This window comes from Sorex fumeus, unplaced genomic scaffold (assembly GCF_029834395.1).
Source record: "Sorex fumeus unplaced genomic scaffold, SorFum_2.1 ptg000047l, whole genome shotgun sequence".
Taxonomy (NCBI): Eukaryota; Metazoa; Chordata; class Mammalia; order Eulipotyphla; family Soricidae; genus Sorex; species Sorex fumeus.
Window position 1 is genome coordinate 22,121,162 of NW_026606104.1, and position 21,061 is coordinate 22,142,222.

Below are 21,061 nucleotides of genomic sequence, written 5' to 3' on the forward strand. Positions count from 1 at the left end.
TCTATAACAAGAAACCAGAGTTTGCGCCAATCACATTATGTTCTTAAATTGTCTTTTTTTTTAAGTTGCTGATTAACATTCACAAAGGTATTGATTTCTTCAGTTAATGGCAACGGTTTGCTTCCAATTTTTAGGTAAAATCATCAAGTTAATAACGACTTCCAATTTTACAGGTAAAATCTTCAAGTTACTCATGACTTTTCTTTCTTCCTGCATACTTTGCCTCAAATATATCAGTAAATTTCTGTTTTTACCTTGAAAATATATCCATATGATTTATTCTTTTCTGGACCAAATTACTAAAATAGCTTCCAAACTTAGTTCTTCCTTCCAAGTCTATTATTATCCAATATAACATTTCTGTGCATATTAGAAAAACATGTCACCTATGATCAAAAGTTCTTACTAGTTTTTTATCTTAAGAAAAAATTCAAAGTCCTTGCAGCAGTTTAAGATTCTTACTCATTATATTTATCTCCTATTGATATTTCCTTTGTTCACTATTCATTTTTCCTTTGCTCATTATTTTTGTAACACAGCCTTCTTTATTATGTTTACAATGGATGAGACATATCCTTAAATCAGAGTACAAAATGTTCTACTTCACAACAATCATTTTTTATTTTATAGTCACAATATTTTCTGCTATATATTGCCTTTTTAAGATTTTATTGAAAACCTTTGATTTCATTAAAATAGTATATATTTTTATCATATTTCATATCATCACTATAATCTGGGAATCACTATTCCTCTTTTACTACCAGTCTTTTTAACAAAAGGAACTGGTGAATTTAAATAGCCATTAAAGTAATAATAGAGTTTTGTCATTTTTTTTTAACATTTGTTCTTTCTTCTGATGTTAGAATGATGCTTTTTTTTTTTCCAGTGAATGACATTTCCCAAATTTGCAATGTCTTTTCTGGGATATAGCACAGTATTATAGACTATTTATTTTCTTTATTACATATTAAGTAAATTGTGAAACCGTAGTTATTTTATTTTTTCTGAACCTAGATTTTTAAAATAAATTTTAATAGGAAAATCTATAATCTTAAATTCAATCTGTTTTTGTTGAAATACTGGTAGTTGCATTGTTATGAAGTGACTTTTGTCTGTTTTGCTCTGGGCTAAAGCAGACTTTTCTTTTTCTTTTTCTTTTTTCTTTCTGGTGTTGAATAAAAGGCGCCACACTTGATGGTACTCAGAGCACAGTCCTGGCTCTTTACTATGGAGTTGGTCATCCAATCATATGCAGTGCAGAGTTGTACTGGTGTTGGCTGCATGAAATGCAAGTGCTTTGCCTTCTCTGCTATTTCTCTAGCGACAAAATTAGACGTTATTTGAAATATTTTTGCTAAGGACAACCAAATATCTAAAACATGAATCAATATTAATAACATGTAAATATGTGCAAGAATTAGATTAATAATTTGTTGAATTCAAATACATGCATAAGTTCCTGTTATTAAGCTTTGTGGACATCATAAATATTAATTAACTCTATCTTTTACATTTTATTATCCACATATACTTTAATTCCCAAAAGGCACATCAAAATTCAGTTGAAGCGTCAAGCATTTATTTTATTGGGACTGCTGAAAATAAACCTAGATAGCTCCAGGAAGATTTCAAGTTCTAGATTTTATTCTCAATGAGAGGGGTGGATATTGACTAAGTAAAATGACGTATTTTGAGCCCAGATAAAAATGATTATAATATGATTTATTACTTTTTCTTGAGAGTAAAATTTTAAAACTCAGCTTAATGATCTTTACACTACACTTGATCTTAGCCAAAAGGCCGAGAAGCTGATAAGGGCTGGAGCGATAGCACAGCGGGTAGGGCGTTTGCCTTGCACGCAGCCAACATGGCCGACCCGAGTTCGATTCCTCCGCCCCTCTCGGAGAGCCCGGCAAGCTACCGAGAGTATTCGATATGCCAGACACAGTAACAACAAAGTCTCCAATGGAGACGTTACTGGGCCCGCTCGAGCAAATCGACGATCAACGGGAGGGCCTTTACTTTACCTTTACTTTAGCTTAATGATATTTTAAAATAAGTAAATGCAAATAGCACACCATTACATAAAAATATAGAAATCAGGTTAATTTAGCATTGATTGCAAACGATGATAGAAATAAGATATCTAGTCATTTCACATGGGTACCATAGAAAAAAAGAGAATTTACAGAATACCACTGGATGAGGAAAAATTGATTTTATAAAAAGATGTAAAAAATGCTAAGATCTTCTTGAATGTGGGACATGTATCTTTTCCTCTGGTCAGACCAATAACATAAATAAATTGGAGTAGGAAAATTCTACCAACTATCAGTATTCTTCTTATTAGTTTCTCTGTACTTGTAACAATGACAAGTTCCTAGACCATCATGGGTACAAATTATCTTCCAGTGTCCTCTAAGTACCAATTACTGGCTTGAGATTCTAATCTTTAAACAAATCTGTGCCTTAACTAATCTCCACTGAAACATGTATTACAAAATAAGCAGATCTAAATTAATTGGGGCTATAGAAAAATCAAGTACCTCTATCTATAGCCTAAAACAACAATTCTCAAGATACAGTTCTCATAAAATTAAAAATTAGTGTGTAGTATGGTATAGTGAGGTCAGTAACTGCAAAACAAGGACATACATAAATAGAGTTATGTTACCTTAACTATGACAACTATAAAGATATATATTTTTAAAATGTTATTAGTGAAACACCATGAGGTATAGTTGTAGACTTACAAATTTTTGTGCTTGGGTTTCAGTTATACAATGATTGAGTACCCATCCCTCAACCAGTGCCCAGTCTCCACCACCAATGATCACAGTATCCTTCCCACAATGCCCCCCTCCCCCTCCCGCCTCTGTGGCAGGGCATTTCCTTTTAATTCTCTCTTTCCTATTGGGTGTTGTGGTTTGCAATAGAGGTATTGATTGGCAATCGTGTTTGGTCTATAGTCTAATTTCAGCATGCATCTCCCATCCTGTGTGGATCCTCCCAACATACTTCACTTGGTGTTCCCTTCTCTATCTCAGCTGCCTTTTTCCCCCAGCATGTGCGACTGGCCTCCAAACCATGGAGCGAAACTCCTGGTACTTATCTCAACTATTCTTAGGTGTTAGTCTCTAATTCTGTTGCTTTATATTTCACAGATGAATGCAATCTTTCTATACCTGCCCTTCTCTTTCTGACGCATTTCACTTAGCATGATACTTTCCATATAGAACCACTTGTATGTAAATTTAATGACTTCATGTTTTCTAACTGTTGCATAGGATTGCATTGTGTAGATGTATAAAGGTTTCTTTATCCAGTCATATGTTCTCAGGCACTGGGGGTTATTTCCAGATTCTGGGTAAGTGGATATTGACTAAGTAAAATGACACATTTTCAGACTGGCACTCTTTTTTTTTTTTTTCCAGATTCTGGCTATTGTAAACAGTGCTGCAATGAACAGACAAGTGCAGATGTCACTTCGACTATATTTTTTCTTCTCTGGGATATATGCCCAAGAGTGGTATTGTTGGATCAAATGGGAGTTCAATTTCTAACTTTTTGAGAAGTGCCCATACTCTTTTCCAGAAGGACTGAACCAGTCTGTATTCCCATGAGCAGTGTTGGAGGGTCTTTTTCTTTCCACATATACACCAACACTGGTTGCTTTTGTTCTTTTGGATATGGGGCAGTCTCTGTGGTGTGACGTGGTATCTCATAGTTGTTTTGATCTGCATCTCCCTTATTAGTGATGAAGAGCATTTTTTTCATGTGCCTTTTGGCCATTCATATTTCTTCCTTGAGAAAGTTTCTTTTCATTTCATCATCACATTTTCTGATGGGATTAGATACTTTCTTCATACAGAGTACAACCAGTGCCTTATATATCTTTGATTTCAACCTCTTGTCTGATGGGTATTGGGTGAATATCATTTCCCATTCTGTAGATTGTCTTTGTATTTTGGTCACTATATCTTTTGGGCTGGAGCGATAGCACAGCGGGTAGGGCGTTCGCCTTACAAGCGGCCAACATGGCCGACCCGAGTTCGATTCCTCCGCCCCTCTCGGAGAGCCCGGCAAGCTACCGAGAGTATTCGATATGCCAGACACAGTAACAACAAAGTCTCCAATGGAGACGTTACTGGGCCCACTCGAGCAAATCGACGATCAACGGGAGGGCCTTTACCTTTACCTTACCTATCTTTTGCGGTGCAGAAGCTTCTTAGATTAAGATATTCCCATTTGTTTATCTATGTTTCCACTTGGTTGGTCAGTGGCATGTCATCTTTGAAGATACTGTTAGCCTCAATATCATGGAGGGTTTTGCTGACCTTGTCTTAAATGTACCTTATGGATTCTGGCCTGATGTTGAGATCTTTGATCCATTTTGATCTGACTTTTGTGCATGGTGTTAAGTCGAGGTCTGAGCCCATTTTTTTGCATGTGGTCGTCCAGTTATGCCAGCATTATTTGTTAAAGAGGCTTTCCTTGCTCCACTTCACATTTCTTGCTCCCTTATCAAAGATTAGATGTTCATACATTTGCAGATGTGTGTAAGGATATTCCACCCTGTTCCATTGGTACTGCCTTTGATCCAGTACCATGCTGTTTTAATTTTTACTGCTTTGTAGTAGAGTTTGAGGTTGGGGAGGGGGAAGCTTCCCATCTTCTTTGTCCCAAGAATTGCTTTGGCTATCTGTGGGCATTTGTTGTTCCATATGAATTTCAGGAGTGCTTGATCCAATTCTCTGAAGAATTTCATGAGTATCCTTAGAGTGATAGCATTGAATCTTTATAATTCTTTGGGGAATATTGCCATTTTGACAATGCTAATTCTTCCTATCCATGAGCAGGGGATATGTTTCCATTTCTTCATATTCTCTTTTCTTCGTGGAGTGCGTTTTTTAAATTTTCTTTGTAGAGGTCCATTATCTCTTTAGTTAGGCTGATTCTGAGGTACTTGATTTTCTGGGGCACAATTGAGAATGGGATTTTTTTTCATGTCATTTCCTCCGTCTCATTTGCATATAGGAAAGCCATGGATTTTGGGGTATTAATTTTATAGGCTGCGACTTTACAAGTGCATTGTTTCTTTATTTGTTTGTTTGTTTGTTTCTTTCTTTCTTTCTTTCTCTTTCTTTCTATCTTTCTTTCCTTCTTTCTTTCTTTCTTTGTTTCTTTTTTTGTAATTTTTAATCAGGCAATGCATAGGGGTTACTCCTGGCTCTGCACTCAGGAATTACCCCTGGTGGTGCTCATGGGACCATATGGGATGCTGGTAATTGAACCCGGGTTTGCCGAATGCAAGGCAAAGGCCCTACCCACTGACCTATGGCTCCAGCCCCACAAGTGTATTGTCTGTAGGAATTTCTTGGTAGTAAATTTAGGATTCTTTAAATATAGTATCAAATCATCTGTGAATAGTGAGAGCTTGATTCCTTCCTTTTATTTCTGGATGCCTTTAATATCTTTTTCTTGCCTAACCACTATTGCCAGTAATTCCATTACTATATTGAACAGAAGTGGTGAGAGTGGGCATCTTTGTCTTGTCCCTGATATTAGAGGGAAGGCCCTTAATTTTTCCCCATTGAGGATAATGCTTGCTGTAGGTTTGTTGTAAATGGCTTTGACTATCTTTAGGAAGTTTCCTGCTAAACTCATTTTGGTGAGAGTTTTCATCATAAAAGGTGTTGGATCTTGTCAAATGCTTTGTCTGCATCTATTGATAGGATCATATATTTTTTATCTTTACTTTTGTTGATATAATGTATTATGTTGATGAATTTCATTTGTCTTGCATGCCACCCACCTGCCAACCCAAGTTCGATTCCTCCACCCCTCTCAGAGAGCCTGGCAAGCAACCGAGAGAATCTCACAGCACGGCAAAGCCTGCAAGCTACTAGTGATGTATTTGATATGCCAAACACAGTAACAAGTGTCACAATGGAGATGTTACTGGGCCCACTCGAGCAAAACAATGAACAATGGAAGGATAGTGAAAGTCACAGTGACAGTGATTTCCAAATGTTAGACCATCCTTGCATCATCGGAATAAATCCCAATTGGTCTTGGTGTATGATCTTTTTGATGAGTTGTTGGATTCTATTTGCTAATATTTTGTTGAAGATCTTTGCATCTGTGTTCATCAGGGTTATTGGCCTATAATTTTCTTTCTAGGTGGTGTCTTTGTTTGCTTTTGGTATTAAGAGATATGTGCCTCGTAGAAACTGTTATTGGTGCCTGCTCGAGCAAATCGATGAGCAACGGGAGGACAGTGCTACAGTACTACATAGCAATGCAAAAGTAATTTGGGCTATATTATAGATAGTTTGAATTAGACATAAGTGTAATAAAAAATATCGTAGCATGATATGGAAGAAAGTTTTAAAGAAACAATCAGCATATGGAAATGTATATACCAAAAGTGTAGAACTGGGTCCTAGGGACAAGTGCTGACTACTATGTATATATTTCAGCTAGTACCCTGAGAAATTCAGCAAATGTAAGTGCAAATGTGATCCATGTCAAAGAAAAATTTATTTGGAAAAATGAAAGGGTAGACTATATTTCTTTAATGATAATTTGCATATATTTTTAAATTGTTATTGAATAAAAATGACTTATAATGCTATTAATAATGGTTTCTCAATCTTTACAACACACAGCAACAAAGAACACCGCTGGAGGGCACCACAGCTCCCGGAGAATGCTCCAGGTGCCAAACAAAGCCAATCTCACCAGGAGGTTCCAGATGGGGTAGGTGCCGCATCCCGCCTTCTCCAGATGGAACCCCGGTGACCATGAGTCTCTACAAACATACCTCGGGCATGCAGGAACCAGGACATTTCTTCCAAACTGCAATGAGGCCGGTCCAGCTCCCAGGCAACCTCTGATTCCGGAAGTCACACCCACAACCTGCCACCCTGTGCCATCTTTACAGCACACAGCAACAAAGAACACCGCTGGAGGGCACCAAAGCTCCTGAAGAATGCTCCAGGTCCCAAACAGAGCTGATCTCATGGGGAGGTCCCAGATGGGGTAGGTGCCGCATCCCGCCTTCTTCAGATGGAACTCCGGTGACCATGAGTCTTTACAAGCATAGCTCGAGTATGGGGGAACCAGGACATTTCTTCCAAATCGTGCGGCTGCAAGCGGCCGCGCAACATCTCCTTATATATACAAAGTGATCAATGGAAAGTAAAACATCCAACGTTTCTCCCTGAAAATCAGGCTTAACCCTTTTGCAAACCACAACACTCAAAAGGAGAGAGAGAACAGAGGGGAATGCCCTGCCACAGAGACAGGGTGGGATGAAGGGGATGGGGGGTGGAAGGAATACTGGGATCTGTGGTGGTGGGGAATGGGCACTGGTGGAGGGATGGGTATTCGAAATAAAATAAAATAAAATGGCAGAGAAATATAAAAAAAAAATAACGGTTTCTCATGAACACGATTCCAAGACCACAACCTTTACCAGTATACTCACCTTTTCCCATAAAACCTAACACCCCTCACTTCCAAACACCCCAACTCAGTTAATTTATATATTTTTAAATATTGTGAATTATATTAGCACTGTCCTGTAGCACTGTCCTTCTGTTGTTCAGTATCATCTCCATTGTGAGACTTGTTGTTACTGTTTTTGGCATATCGAATATGCCATGGGGAGCTTGCCAGGCTCTGCCGTGTGGGTGGGATACTCTTGGTAGCTTGCTAGTATCTCTAAGAGGGATGGAGGAATTGAACACGGATAGGCTGTGTGCAAGCAAACACCCTACCTGCTGTGCTATCTCTCCAGACCTGTGAGTTACATTACTTATCTTTATAAATGTTAGATTGAGTGCTTATTGAGAGAAATAAAATTCTGTTTATCATATGTTATTTTTAAAGAACTTTATATAGGCTGTATATTAAAGATTTGAATTACAAAAACAGAAGCTAAAAAAAAAAAAACAACAACACTAGATTCAAATTTACCTAACAGAGAAACCAAATATCTATTTTCAAAATGTCTTTACATCTCTATTTTGCTTTATACAAATGATCTGGCACTTTGACATTCAATTGTTAAATACGGGATTTGAATTTGATTATATCTATGATATACTTCAAGCATAAAATTCACTTACAAAAGTTTTTTTATTACATGCAGTGAAGTATATCTAACAAGGCAAAAAAACAAGAAGCCAGTAGACAATAGTTGCAGTTCAAAGGAAAGAGCTCAAATTCTGAACATTCTTCTCTAGATTTACCTGTTCATCTCTTTTTTTTTTTTTTCCTGCCCTACAAATTGGTTATCCTGGCAATGTCTCAGATGTGCACTGAGTTGTCTCTCGGGGCTGGGACTAAAGAAAGGTTTACAGATGGAGGTACAACAACAGGCTGCTTTCTCCTGGTTACACATGAGTCATGTTGGAGAGGGTTGTTTTCTATAAAAGTTTAAGGACTAATAAATTACATATTGAACTAGAAAACACATGTACCCTATTTCTTCGCTTTACATAGTATGCTAACCTATGCATGTGATTTTATTTACTATACCATGAGATACACACCTTTAACATGATAGTTATTTATAGTTCTCAGTCTATAGCTTTCTTTATACTGTTTATTTTCATTTTTTATCTATATATCTATAGTTCCAAAACAGAAAGGAAATAATACTTTACTTTAACTAGAAGCAATTTGCTTTACTCTGTCAAGATGCTCTAGTACAATTTTCATGCACACTGTTTTAAATTTACCTTTAGTGTTTTTTTTATACAAGAATGCTTATAACCTGAACACTTTCTGTAAACATGAAATGTTAAATAAAAATAAAAGAATTCATCTCTAAAATATTTTTTATATATTTAGTGTATTGAAATTCATAGTCTTTATAAATTTAACAAACTTTAAATTACTTTTTAAAAAACTGAAAGATATATAGATATTATATATAAATATTTAATATATTATCTGAAAAATTTATAGTAAAGCCTGTTTTTCAATTCATATCTATATTCACTTTTAGCTGAGAAAGCAATAATACATATATACATATATGCATAACATTGTTAATCCATTTAAAATAGTTCTACATTTAATGAATAGATATTTCAGTAAAAAATCACTATCACTGTCACAGTCCTCCCGTTATTCATTGATTTGCTCGAGCGGGCCCAGTAACATTGTCAGTAAAAAATGTTGAAATTTAATTATATGTTCTAAAGTACAAATAGGCACAGCACATGGGCCCATGTGAAGCATTACAATAAAAAATACTAGAAAACCAATTTTCTGTCAAGTATTAAACACGAACCTTCTGAATTTATCAGAACTTTTTAATATTTTAACTCTATTGAGTTCTATTTTTAAAATGTTGCAAATAAATTACATTAGAGATAAGAGAAATATCTTTATCTCTAATGGTAGAAATGGAGAACAGAGAAAGATAAATTAGGAAAATAAAACTTTAGTATTTAAATGAAAGAATTTTTAACTGTGAAAAATGTTACCAATATGGTTTTCTTTTCTTAAACCTAACCATATGACAACATATATAATTATTTAAATTAGTTAATTCTATTAGTGTTATCTCTATATTTTTAATTGACGTTTAGAGATTCTGATTCCTTTTTTGAAGTTTCTTCAAATGTTACAGGCAAATATGTGGGATTAAATTATAATATCAGTTTTCCCACTTTATTTTTTGCAAGATGTTCTGCTGGTAATAAAAGGTAACTTGATGCATCTTTCTGTTTCTTCAAATATTATCTTATTTTCAAATTATGGGTTTGCTTTTTATTATCCTTTATTATGCTATGTTGCTTTTTATTATCCTTTACTGGGCCTGCTCAAGCAAATCGATGAACAATGGGAAGACCGTGCTACGGTGCTACTGTTAAATGGAATATAGGTTATTGTGGTTAGTATTGAAGCATATATTTGAGATGGAAAATTCACGACAATATCTTCTGTGCTATCTAAATCTATTTTTCTGAGAAAATGATTTTCTTGACACATTTAAATATAGAGAATGATAAACAGGTAAATATCTTATTTTATATCTGTATATTAAATATTGCAATATCTTTTGGTTAGAAAGAATTTTAGATGAATAAGAAAAATATCCCAACCAACAAAAATTCGTAATAATTTTGTTATCAACATAATTATACTGATGGCAGCCTAGACTTAGAAAATTTTACTAATTAATTCTTGTTTACATGTTTGAATTTTGAAATATAATCTGCTTTAAAACTATATACTGTGCTAAAACTCTAAAACACATTACACCACACATGCAGCTTTTCTTGTCTAGAAAACGTTTCTTTATTGGAATGTCCAAAATTTATCACCAAATGTATTATCATTATATATCTTATAAACCTGTTATACACATATAAAATTTATTTCTGTATATTGATCATTTGGAGCTGACTTAATTAGATATTAAATTAAGAATAATTTTCATTGTACAAAATTAGACTTTTCATTGTACAAAATTAGACTTTATTTCTTTGGTCTAAATCTAATTAAAGTCGGACAAAGGAAGTGGATCAATGGTGAAGAGTAGAATTACACTATCATCATTGAAATTAACGTATTATATACACTTGTTGATTTTCAATGCTGATCACCTAAAACATATATAACACTATAATATAAATGTTGATTGATTTAAAAACTGAAAATTCTTTTACTTTTTCCCAAATTGCGATGACCTTGTAATAATGTTTAAAAAGTGATGCACTGTATAAAGTTCTTGTTGATTAAATTATTTTTCACAAAACTATATGGAACATGGCTTGAAAACTTTGAAATCTGCAAACACATAGATATACCACATATGTATATAGATATATTTAATAAAACAGATGAAAATATGAGCTGTGGATAACTATCTAATTTTAGCTTATCATTGTTATGAAAAGAAATTTCAGGTAAACAAGGAGGAAATTATATTATTCTGTGTTTGTATAGATTGCAACTGGTAAATTGGACCAAATTGTTAGCTAAATGGGTGAATCCTTGATTTATTTGTGCAAATCCTGGTTTCATCCTCCAGCACAGCAGGTTTCCAAGCACCTCTAGGAACAATCCTCAACTACTGAGTCAGCCGTATCACCTGAGTAACATAAGGTTTGCCTCCACACCCACTCTCAAAAAGGGACTGGGAGGCACAAGACAAGTTTGCCCACTCTCACCACTTCTATTCAATATAGTACTGGAGGTACTTGCTATATTGTTAGGCAAGATAAAGATACCAAGGGCATCCAGATAGGAAAGGAAGAAGTAAAGTTCTATTTGCAGATGATATGATACTATATATACTATATTTAGAGAATCCTAAATTCTTTCTTATGTTCAAATAGGGCTGGAGACATTGCACAGTGGTAGGGCATTTGCCTTGCGCCCAACCGGCCTGGCGGAGCTGGGTTTGATTCTTCTGCTCCTCTTAGAGAGCCAGGCAAGCTACCGAGAGTATCTCGCCCACACGGCAAAGCCTGGCAAGCTCCCCGTGATGTATTCGATATGCCAAACACAGTAACAACAAGTCTCACAATGGAGACATTACTGGACCCACTCAAGCAAAATCTATAACAATGGGAGGACAGTGCTACAGTGCTATGTTCAAATAATGAAAGAGATATTAAAAAACAATCCTGTTCACAATTGTTCCACAGAAAATCAAGTACCTCAGAAGTATCTTGACTAAGGAGGTAAATGACCTATATAAAGAGAACTACAAAACTCTACTCCAAGAAATAAAAGAGGATGGAAGGAAATGAAGACACATCTGCTCATGGATTTGGAATAATAGCATTGTAAAAATGGCAATACTACCCATAGTATTTTATAGATTAAGTGCGGTCCCTATAAAGATAGCCATGACTATTTTCAAAGAAATATACCAAAAGCTCCTGAAAGTTTTAGGGAACAATAAACTGTCATGAATTAGCTAAAGCAATCTTTGGAAAAAAGAAGATGGGAGGCATCACCTCCCCCAACTTCAAACTGTATTACAAAGCAGTGATAATTAAAATAGCATGGTATTGGAACTAAAACAGATCTGCAAAGCAGTGGAATAGAGTTGAATACCCTGACACAGACTCTCAAATATATGAACATTTAATCATTGATAAGGGAGCATGAAGTATTAAGTGGAACAAGGAAAGCCTCTTCAACAAGTGATGCTGGGAAACCTGTGTAAAAAAAATAAACTCAATTTTTTCAACATTATGCACAAAAATTAGATTAAAATTGATTAATGATCTCAATGTCAGACCTGAATCCATAAGTTACAGGGAAAAAAACAGATAAACCTCTATGAAGCTCAAGGCATCTTTAAAGATGAAATACTGACCAAACAAATGGAAACCAAGATGGGACTACATGAAACTAAGAAAAAAATGCACCTCAAAAGAAATGATGTCTAAGATACAAAGACAAGTAACTGGAATGGGAAAAATTATTTACTCATTACCCATCTGACAAAGGGTTAATATCAAAGTTATTTAGGACACTGGTAGAACTTTACAAAGTTACATAGGCCACTGGGGTAGGGAAACTGGGATCATTGGTGATGGGAAAAGTACACTGGTGAAGGGATAGGTATAGAAACATTATATAACTGAAATACAATCATGAACAACGTTGTAAATGTGTATGTCACTGTGATGCAATTAAAAAAATAAATAAATGGAAAAAAATAACAAGAAAAAACATCCAACCCCATCAAAAAATGGGGAGAGGAATTGAACAGAAGCTTCCTCAAAGAAGAAATTTGAAGTGCCAAAATACACATGAATAAAATGCTCTATTTCACTAATCTCAGGGAGATGCAAATAAAAACAGCAATGAAATATCATCTTACACCACAGAGGCTGACATCCAAAAGAGCAAGAGTAACCAGTGCTGGCGCAGATGCAGGGAGCAAGGGACTCTCCTTTACTGTTGGTGGGAAAGCCAATTTGTTCAGCCTTTTTGGAAAGCAATATAGACATTCCTCAAAAAACTAGAAATGTCTCTCCATTAGTATCCACTAATATCCAAGGTGAGACTTGTTGCTACTATTTTGGGCATATCGAATATGCCACGGCAGGAGCTTGCCAGGTTCTAATGTGCAGGTGGGATACACTCGGTAGCTTTCCAGGCTCTCAGAAAGGGACAGAGGAATCAAACCTAGGTAGGCCGCATGCAAGGCAAATGCCCTACCCACTGTGCTATCACTCCAGTTATGTCAGATTATTTAAATAAGTGATAGGAGACCAAGTGAGATAGAAGAGAGATAGTTTAGGGTGTACAGGGTTTAAGTCTTCCTTAAGACTAACTTCATTTTGATCCCTGACATTTCATACGGTTTCACAAGCATTGCCAGAAATAACTCCTTTGTAAAGAATAAGGAGTAAGCCCTGAGAACTACCAGGTGTGGCTCCCCAAAAAAAGCCTGATATAATAAAAATATAGAGAATAAACAAATCCCTTTAAAGAATAATTCCAAAGTACTTATGTAAAGAGGTTGCTCAAGGAGTTAAGAATGTCTTACTACTATCAAATTTGTACTTCATACTGTAATTACTGTCCAATAAATGTCCACAGATATGGAAAGAATAGAAATTTAACACTTGTAAACAAGGGAAAGAACATCACCTAGAATATAAAGTTTGGCAGAAGCAGAAGTTATTTTGATAACACTAACCATTATATAAATTGACAAGAATGTTTTTATCTTTACTTTCTTTCCCCAAAGCCATTTATTGTATTTAGTAAAGATGTTAACATCAAACAAATTTCCACGGAGTAATTCTAAATATTATCTAAGTAACACTCAACATTATCAAAATAATTAAAGCAAGATATGTATGTAAAAATGTTGCAGATTAGGGGAGTCTAAGGAGACAAAATATCTATTATCATTTGGAACGGTTTGTTTAGGAACTCTTAAAAAATTTTAAAGTCTTAAACAGAAAGTGCAATCATTTCCACAAAAAGAAAAGTTAGAGTGAAACGTTTTTAAATTTTATCCAATGTTAGTATTCTTAAGTTTCATTAAAGTTTCAATCATTTATGAAACTATAATCTTGCTTATTAACAATATAATAGTTATATATAATGTTAAATGGACATGTACTTTTGGGTTTTTTTTTCTTTTTTTATTAGTGAAAAACATGAGGTACAGTTATAGGCTTACAAATTTTGTGCTTGGGTTTCAGTTATACAATGATCAAGTGCCCATCCCTCCACCAGTGCCCGTCATCCATCCCCATGGGACCCAGCATCCCCCCCCACCCTCATCCCCCCCCCCCCCGTCCCATCCTGCCTCTGTGGCAGGGTATTCCCCCTTGTTCTCTCTCTCTTCTTTTGGGTACTGTGTTTTGCAAGAGAGGCTTTGAGTGGCAATCATGTTTGGTCTATCGACTACTTTTAGCATGCTTCTCCCACCCTGGGAGGACCCTGACAACACCCTTCATTTGGTACTCTCTTCTCTATCTGAGCTTCCTTTTTACCTAGAGCCTGTGGCTGGCCTTCCATTCATGGAGCAAAATTCCTGGTACTAATCTCAGCCATTCCTGGGTGTTACTCTCCCTTTTTGTTGCTTTATGTTCCCCAGATGAATGCAATCTTTCTGTGTCTATCCCGCTCTTTCTGACTCATTTCGCTTAACATGATACTTTCCATGTAGTACTACTTGTATGTAAATTTCATAACTTCATCTTTTCTAACAGCTACATAGTACTCCATTGTGTAAATGTACCAAAGTTTCTTTAACCAGTCATCTGTTCTTGGGCACTCAGATTTTTTCCAGATTCTGGCTATTGTAAAGAGTGCTGCAATGAACAAACAACTGCAGATGTCACTTCGACTATACCTTTTTGCCTCTTTGGGATATATTCCCAGGAGTGCTATAGCTGGGTCAAATGGCAGATCAAATTCTAATTTTTTGAGAGTCGTCCATACTGTTTTCCAAAAGGGTTGGACCAGCCGGCATTCCCACCAGCAGTGAAGGAGGGTCCCTTTCTCGCCACATCCGCGCCAGCACCGGTTGCTTTTGTTCTTGTGGATGTGGGCCAGTCTCTGTGGTGTGAAATGATATCTCATTGTGGTTTTGATCTGCATCTCTCTGATGATTAGTGATGTAGAGCATTTTCTCATGTGCCTTTTTGCCATTCGAACTTCTTCTTTGCGAAAGTTTCTGTTCATTTCCTCACCCCATTTTTTGATGGGGTTGGGTGATTTCTTCTTGTGGAGTTTAACCAGTACCTTGTATATCCTTGATATCAACCCCTTGTCGGATGTGTACTTGGTGAATATCCTTTCCCATTCTGTAGGCTGTCTTTGTATTTTGGTCAATGTTTCTTTTGAGGTGCAGAAGCTTCTTAGTTTAAGATAGTCCCATTTGTCTATCTCTGTTTTCACTTGCTCGGCCAGTGGCGTGACATCTTTGAAGATACCATTAGCTTCAATATCATGGAGAGTTTTGCCGACTTTGTCTTCAATAAACATTATGGATTCTGGTCTGATGTTGAGGTCATAAATCCATTTTGATCTTACTTTTGTGCATGGTGTTAGGCAGAGATCTGAGCCCACTTTTTTGCATGTAGCCGTCCAATTTTGCCAGCACAGTTTGTTGAAGAGGCTTTCCCTGCTCCATTTCACTTTTCTTGCCCCCTTATCAAGAATTAGATGATTATATGTTTGGGAGGAAATGTCAGTATATTCAACTCTGTTCCATTGGTCTGCAGCTCTGCTTTTGTTCCAGTAGCATGCTGTTTTAAATATTACTGCCTTGTAGTAGAGTTTGAAGTTAGGGAGGTTGATTCCTCCCATTTTCTTTTTCCCAAGAATTGCTTTAGCTATTCGTGGGGGCTTATTGTTCCATATAAATTTCAGGAGTGTTTGCTCCATTTCTTTGAAGAATGTCATGGGTATCCTTATAGGGGTTGCATTGAATTTGTACAGTGCTTTGGGAAGTATTGCCATTTTGATGATGTTGATTCTCCCCATCCATGAACAGGGGATATTTTTCCATTTCCTCGTGTCCTCTTTTATTTCCTGAAGTAGCGTTTTGTAGTTTTCTTTGTAAAGGTCCTTTACTTCCTTAGTTAAGCTGATTCCTAGATACTTGAATTTCTGGGGCACAATTGTGAATGGAATTGTTTTCTTGACGTCACTTGCTTCTCTTTCACTATTTGCGTATAGGAATGCCATGGATTTTGGGGTATTGATTTTATAGCCTGCCACTTTACTATACAAGCCTATTGTTTCTAGGTGTTTCTTGGTAGAGGTTTTAGGGTTCTCTAAGTATAGTATCATGTCATCTGCGAATACTGAGAGCTTAATTTCTTCTTTCCCTATCTGGATGCCCTTAATATCTTTTTCTTGCCTAATCGCTATTGCAAGTACTTCCAGTACTATATTGAACAGTAGTGGAGAGAGTGGGCATCCTTGTCTCGTCCCTGACCTTAGGGGGAAGGGTCTCAGTTTTTCCCCATTGAGGATGATGTTTGCTGTAGGTTTGTGGTAGATGGCTTTAACTATATTGAGGAAAGTCCCCTCTATCCCCATTTTGGCCAGGGTTTTCATCATGAATGGGTGCTGGATCTTGTCAAAAGCTTTCTCTGCGTCTATTGATATGATCATATGATTTTTATCTTTTCTTTTGTTGATATGATGGATTATGTTGATTGATTTCCGAATGTTGAACCATCCTTGCATCCCTGGGATGAATCCCACTTGGTCATGATGTATGATCTTTTTGATGAGTTGTTGTATTCTATTGGCTAGTATTTTGTTGAGAATCTTCGCATCCATGTTCATCAGGGATATTGGCCTGTAGTTTTCTTTTCTTGTGGTGTCTTTGTTTCCTTTTGGTATTAGAGAGATATGGGCTTCATAGAAGCTATTTGGGAGAGTTTCTGTTTTTTCAATTTCCTGGAAAAGCTTGAGAAGAATTGGCAATAGGTCCTCTTTAAATGTTTGGAAAAATTCTCTAGTAAATCCGTCTGGGCCTGGGCTTTTGTTTTTGGGAAGACTTTTGATTACAGTTTCAATTTCCTTGATGTGAATAGGTCTATTCAGGTACTCTATATCTTCTTGATTCAGCTTTGGGAGATGGTAGAAATCCAGGAATTTATCCATTTCTTCCAGGTTCTCGTGTTTCGTGGCATAGAGACTTTCAAAGTAGTCTCTGATGATCTCTTGAATTTCCTTAGTTTCTGTTGTGATATCCCCATTCTTATTTCTGATTCGATTTATTAGGGTTCTCTTTCTCTGTATCTTTGTGAGTGTTGCTAGTGGTTTATCTATCTTATTTATTTTCTCGAAGAACCAGCTCTTGGTTTCATTGATCTTTCGGATTGTTTCTTTGTTTTCCATGTCCTTGATTTCTGCTCTAAGTTTTATGATCTCTTTCCTTCTGCCTGATTTAGGCTCTTTCTGTTGATCCTTTTCTAAGGTCTTGAGCTGTGAGGTCAAATTGTTTATGTGCATCGTTTTCTATCGACTTAAGATAGGCTTGCAGAGCTATAAATTTTCCCCTTAATACAGCTTTCGCTGCATCCCATAAGTTCTGGTAGTTTGTGTCTTCATTCTCATTTGCTTCCAGGTATCTTTTGATTTCATCCTTGACTTCGTTCCTGACCCACTCATTGTTCAGCATCAAGTTGTTTAATTTCCAGGTGTTTGATTTGGTTCTCCGTGTCTGTGTGTGATTCACTTGTATCCTCAGTGCATCATGGTCTGAAAAGATGGCTGATACTATTTCTATCTTCTTGATTCTGTTGAGGTATGTTTTGTGTCCTTGCACATGGTCTATTTTGGAAAATGTTCCATGCGCGCTGGAGAAGAATGTGTATTCTTTCTTTTTGGGGTGTAAAGCCCTGTATAAGTCCATAAGCCCTTTCTCTTCTATTACTTCTTTCAAAGCCAATAATTCCTTGCTGGGTTTTGTTCGTGTTGATCTATCCAGAGGTGATAAGGCGATGTTGAAGTCTCCAAGTACTATTGTGTTGGTAGTGATGTCCTCCTTAAAATCTGTTAGCAGTTGTTTTAAATATTTAGCTGTTCCCTCATTAGGTGCGTATACATTTAAGAGTGTGATTTCTTCCTGTTGTACGTATCCCTTGATGAAGAGAAAATAGCCTTCACTGTCCCTTTTAATCTTTTTCAAGGTGAAATTAATGTTGTCGCATACTAGTATGGCCACCCCAGCTTTTATGAGGGAGTTGTTTGCTTGCAGGATTGTTTTCCATCCTTTGACTTTGAGTCTGTGTTTGCTCTGGCTGTTGAGGTGAGTTTCTTGTAGGCAGCAGAATGTTGGGTTCTGTCTCTGTATCCATTTTGCCACTCTGTGTCTCTTAACTGGTGAATTTAGACCGTTGACATTGAGAGAGAGAATGGTTATGGGGTTTTGTGTCATGTTTCTGTGCGGGTGTGTTGTGGTTGTAGGGTTTGTCTTTTCTTATAGTAGCCCCTTTAGGCCTTGCTTTAGGTTTGGTTTTGAGTCTATGAAGTTCCTGAGCTGCTGTTTATCTATAAAATAGTGCACTGTTCCTTCGATTTTGAGTGAGAGTTTAGCCGGGTAGAGTATTCTTGGGGAAGCATTCATTTCCGTGAGTTTTTTGACTATATCTCGCCACTGCCTTCGGGCTTGTAGGGTTTCCTCTGATAGGTCTGCTGTGAATCTAAGGGATGCTCCTTTGTATGTGATTTCCTTCTTTGCTCTTGCTGCTTGCAGTATTGTGTCTCTATCGGCCGTATCGATCATTCTAAGTATGATATGTCTTGGAGTGTTTTTGTTGGGGTCTCTTTTAGCTGGCACCCTTCGTGCTCCTTGAACCTGAATGGCTGCATTGTGCAGCTCTGGGAAGTTTTCAGCAATGATTTGTTTGACGGTGTTTTTTTCGTTGGGATTGTTTCCCTGAGGTTCAGGTAGTCCCATGATTCTAATATTGTTCCTCTTGGAGTCATCTGCTAGGACTCTGATTCTCTGTAGAGCCATTTTGAAGTCCCTTGCCACTGTTTGTTGTTGCGTGTTGGCTTGTTGCAGCTGATCTTCCAAGTCACTGATTCTCTCTTCAGCTGTGGTCATTCTATTTTTAAGAGAAGAAACTGAATTTCTCATTTCATCTATGGAATCTTTTAATCGTGACATTTCTGCCCTCATTTCTTCTCATAATTTGTCGATTTTTTCTGTGGTGTTACTGGCTGTCTGTCTGACTGTTTCATTGAGTTGATTGAACATCTTGATGACTTCGTACCTGAATTCTATGTCAGAGAGGTCCCTTAGGTGAGCTGTATTGACAGAATGGTCTAGATTGTTTTCGTTGTTCTCCCCTTGTGTTGGAGATTTTCTTTGTTTCTTCATGTTGCTGAGTAGGTTGGGTTACTAGATTCCCTGGGGACTAGGTTCCTTAGTGTGGGAAAACAACCTGCGGCCGTGTCAGCAGCCGCCCGCCGGAAATTAAGCCACGCCCACTTTTGAGGCCACGCCCACTTTTGAGAAGGCCACGCCTCTACAGAACCCTGGGTTTGGGATGAGGTGGGCGCCGCCGTCAGGTCAGGAGTGAAGAGGGCAGGGCAGACGCTCAAAACTGCTTCTCTTCAGGCATCTCGGGGGACACCTGGGGTCCTGCAGGGATAGATGGAGGTCCCAGGGTTGCGAGCCGGCAGCAGTTCTGACCTGGAATTAAGATCAGGTGGGCGCTGCCGTCAGGTCAGGAGTCGGACATGTACTTTTGATTCAGAAGAAATGGAAGGAATGTTGTTATTGGAGAATATATCATACAGAAGATTAGATAACACTTACATATGGGCTGGAGCGATAGCACAGCGGGTAGGGCGTTCGCCTTACAAGTGGCCAACATGGCCGACCCGAGTTCGATTCCTCCGCCCCTCTTGGAGAGCCCGGCAAGCTACCGAGAGTATTTGATATGGCAGACACAGTAACAACAAAGTCTCCAATGGAGATGTTACTGGGCCCGCTCCAGCAAATCGACGATCAACGGGAGGGCCTCTACCTTTACCTTTACCTTTTATATATGGTTTAAATAATAATGATTCTTATATTCTTAGCTCCTTAACATTCTATTTTTCCCTTGATTATTTGTGTATTTCTAGCTTTTTTGTTCATTTATTTTGTTTTGGGGCCACACTCAGCGGTACTCAGGGCTTACCTCTGGCTTTGCACTCACAATTATTCCTGGTGGTGCTTAGAGGACATTATGAGATGCTTAGAATAAACCCAGGATGTCCACGTACAAACAAGACCGTTTTCTACTCAGTGTATTATCTCTCCAGGCCCTCTCCTGATTTTTAATCATTAACCCTGACTTTCATTTAGTTTGTACCTATCATTTATGTCTATATAAAAGTACATAATTTTCAGTCATATAAAATTGTTTCAAGCTATGTATCTCTGTTCAAAGAAATTTAACAATGGAAATACTGTTTGCAAATTCCTAGAAAATACCAGAGAAATGTAGTCTCTGCCATATTATTCAGTGCTATCTGTCCTGAAAACATATAGAAGAAAATATATTGGAGATATAGATCTCTTTGTTTTTGCATAAGGTAATGGAAGAAAAACTAAAAATGATAGAGAACAAAAAAGAACTGGAGATAATCCTTTACAAAGCAGTTTTCAGTCTTATTGTTAAACCATATCCCCCACCACTTCTGAAGATACAAGATTTCAGTTCCTAAGCATTTTGTAGATTTTATGCTACAGTTTGCACCATGATGATAAATGAGAAATTTTGTGATTGTATTAAATTAATACAATCACAAGGCCTTTCTTAAATTAATTACTGTTAGACATCTGTTTTGCAAAATTATAAAAATATTGCTAATTTTTTAATCTCTATTCTCCACCATCTTGTCAACATACACATGTGAGCATATGCCCGTGGAAGCACTCTCTCTCTCTCTTACTCTCTCTCACACGTGCACACACACACACACGCACAGACACACACACACACATGCGCACACACACATGCACTATTCAGAGAGGATTTATAGGAGGCAGGTTAAAAAAAAAAACTTCAGTTTATTCGATCAGACTGCC

At 37.0% G+C, this 21,061-nt stretch overlaps 1 pseudogene; it reads right to left on the bottom strand.

The window, feature by feature from the left end:
* Nucleotides 1–1,739: 1,739 nt before the first annotated feature.
* On the bottom strand, nucleotides 1,740–1,815 carry LOC130032268 (uncharacterized; annotated as a pseudogene).
* Nucleotides 1,816–21,061: the final 19,246 nt, after the last annotated feature.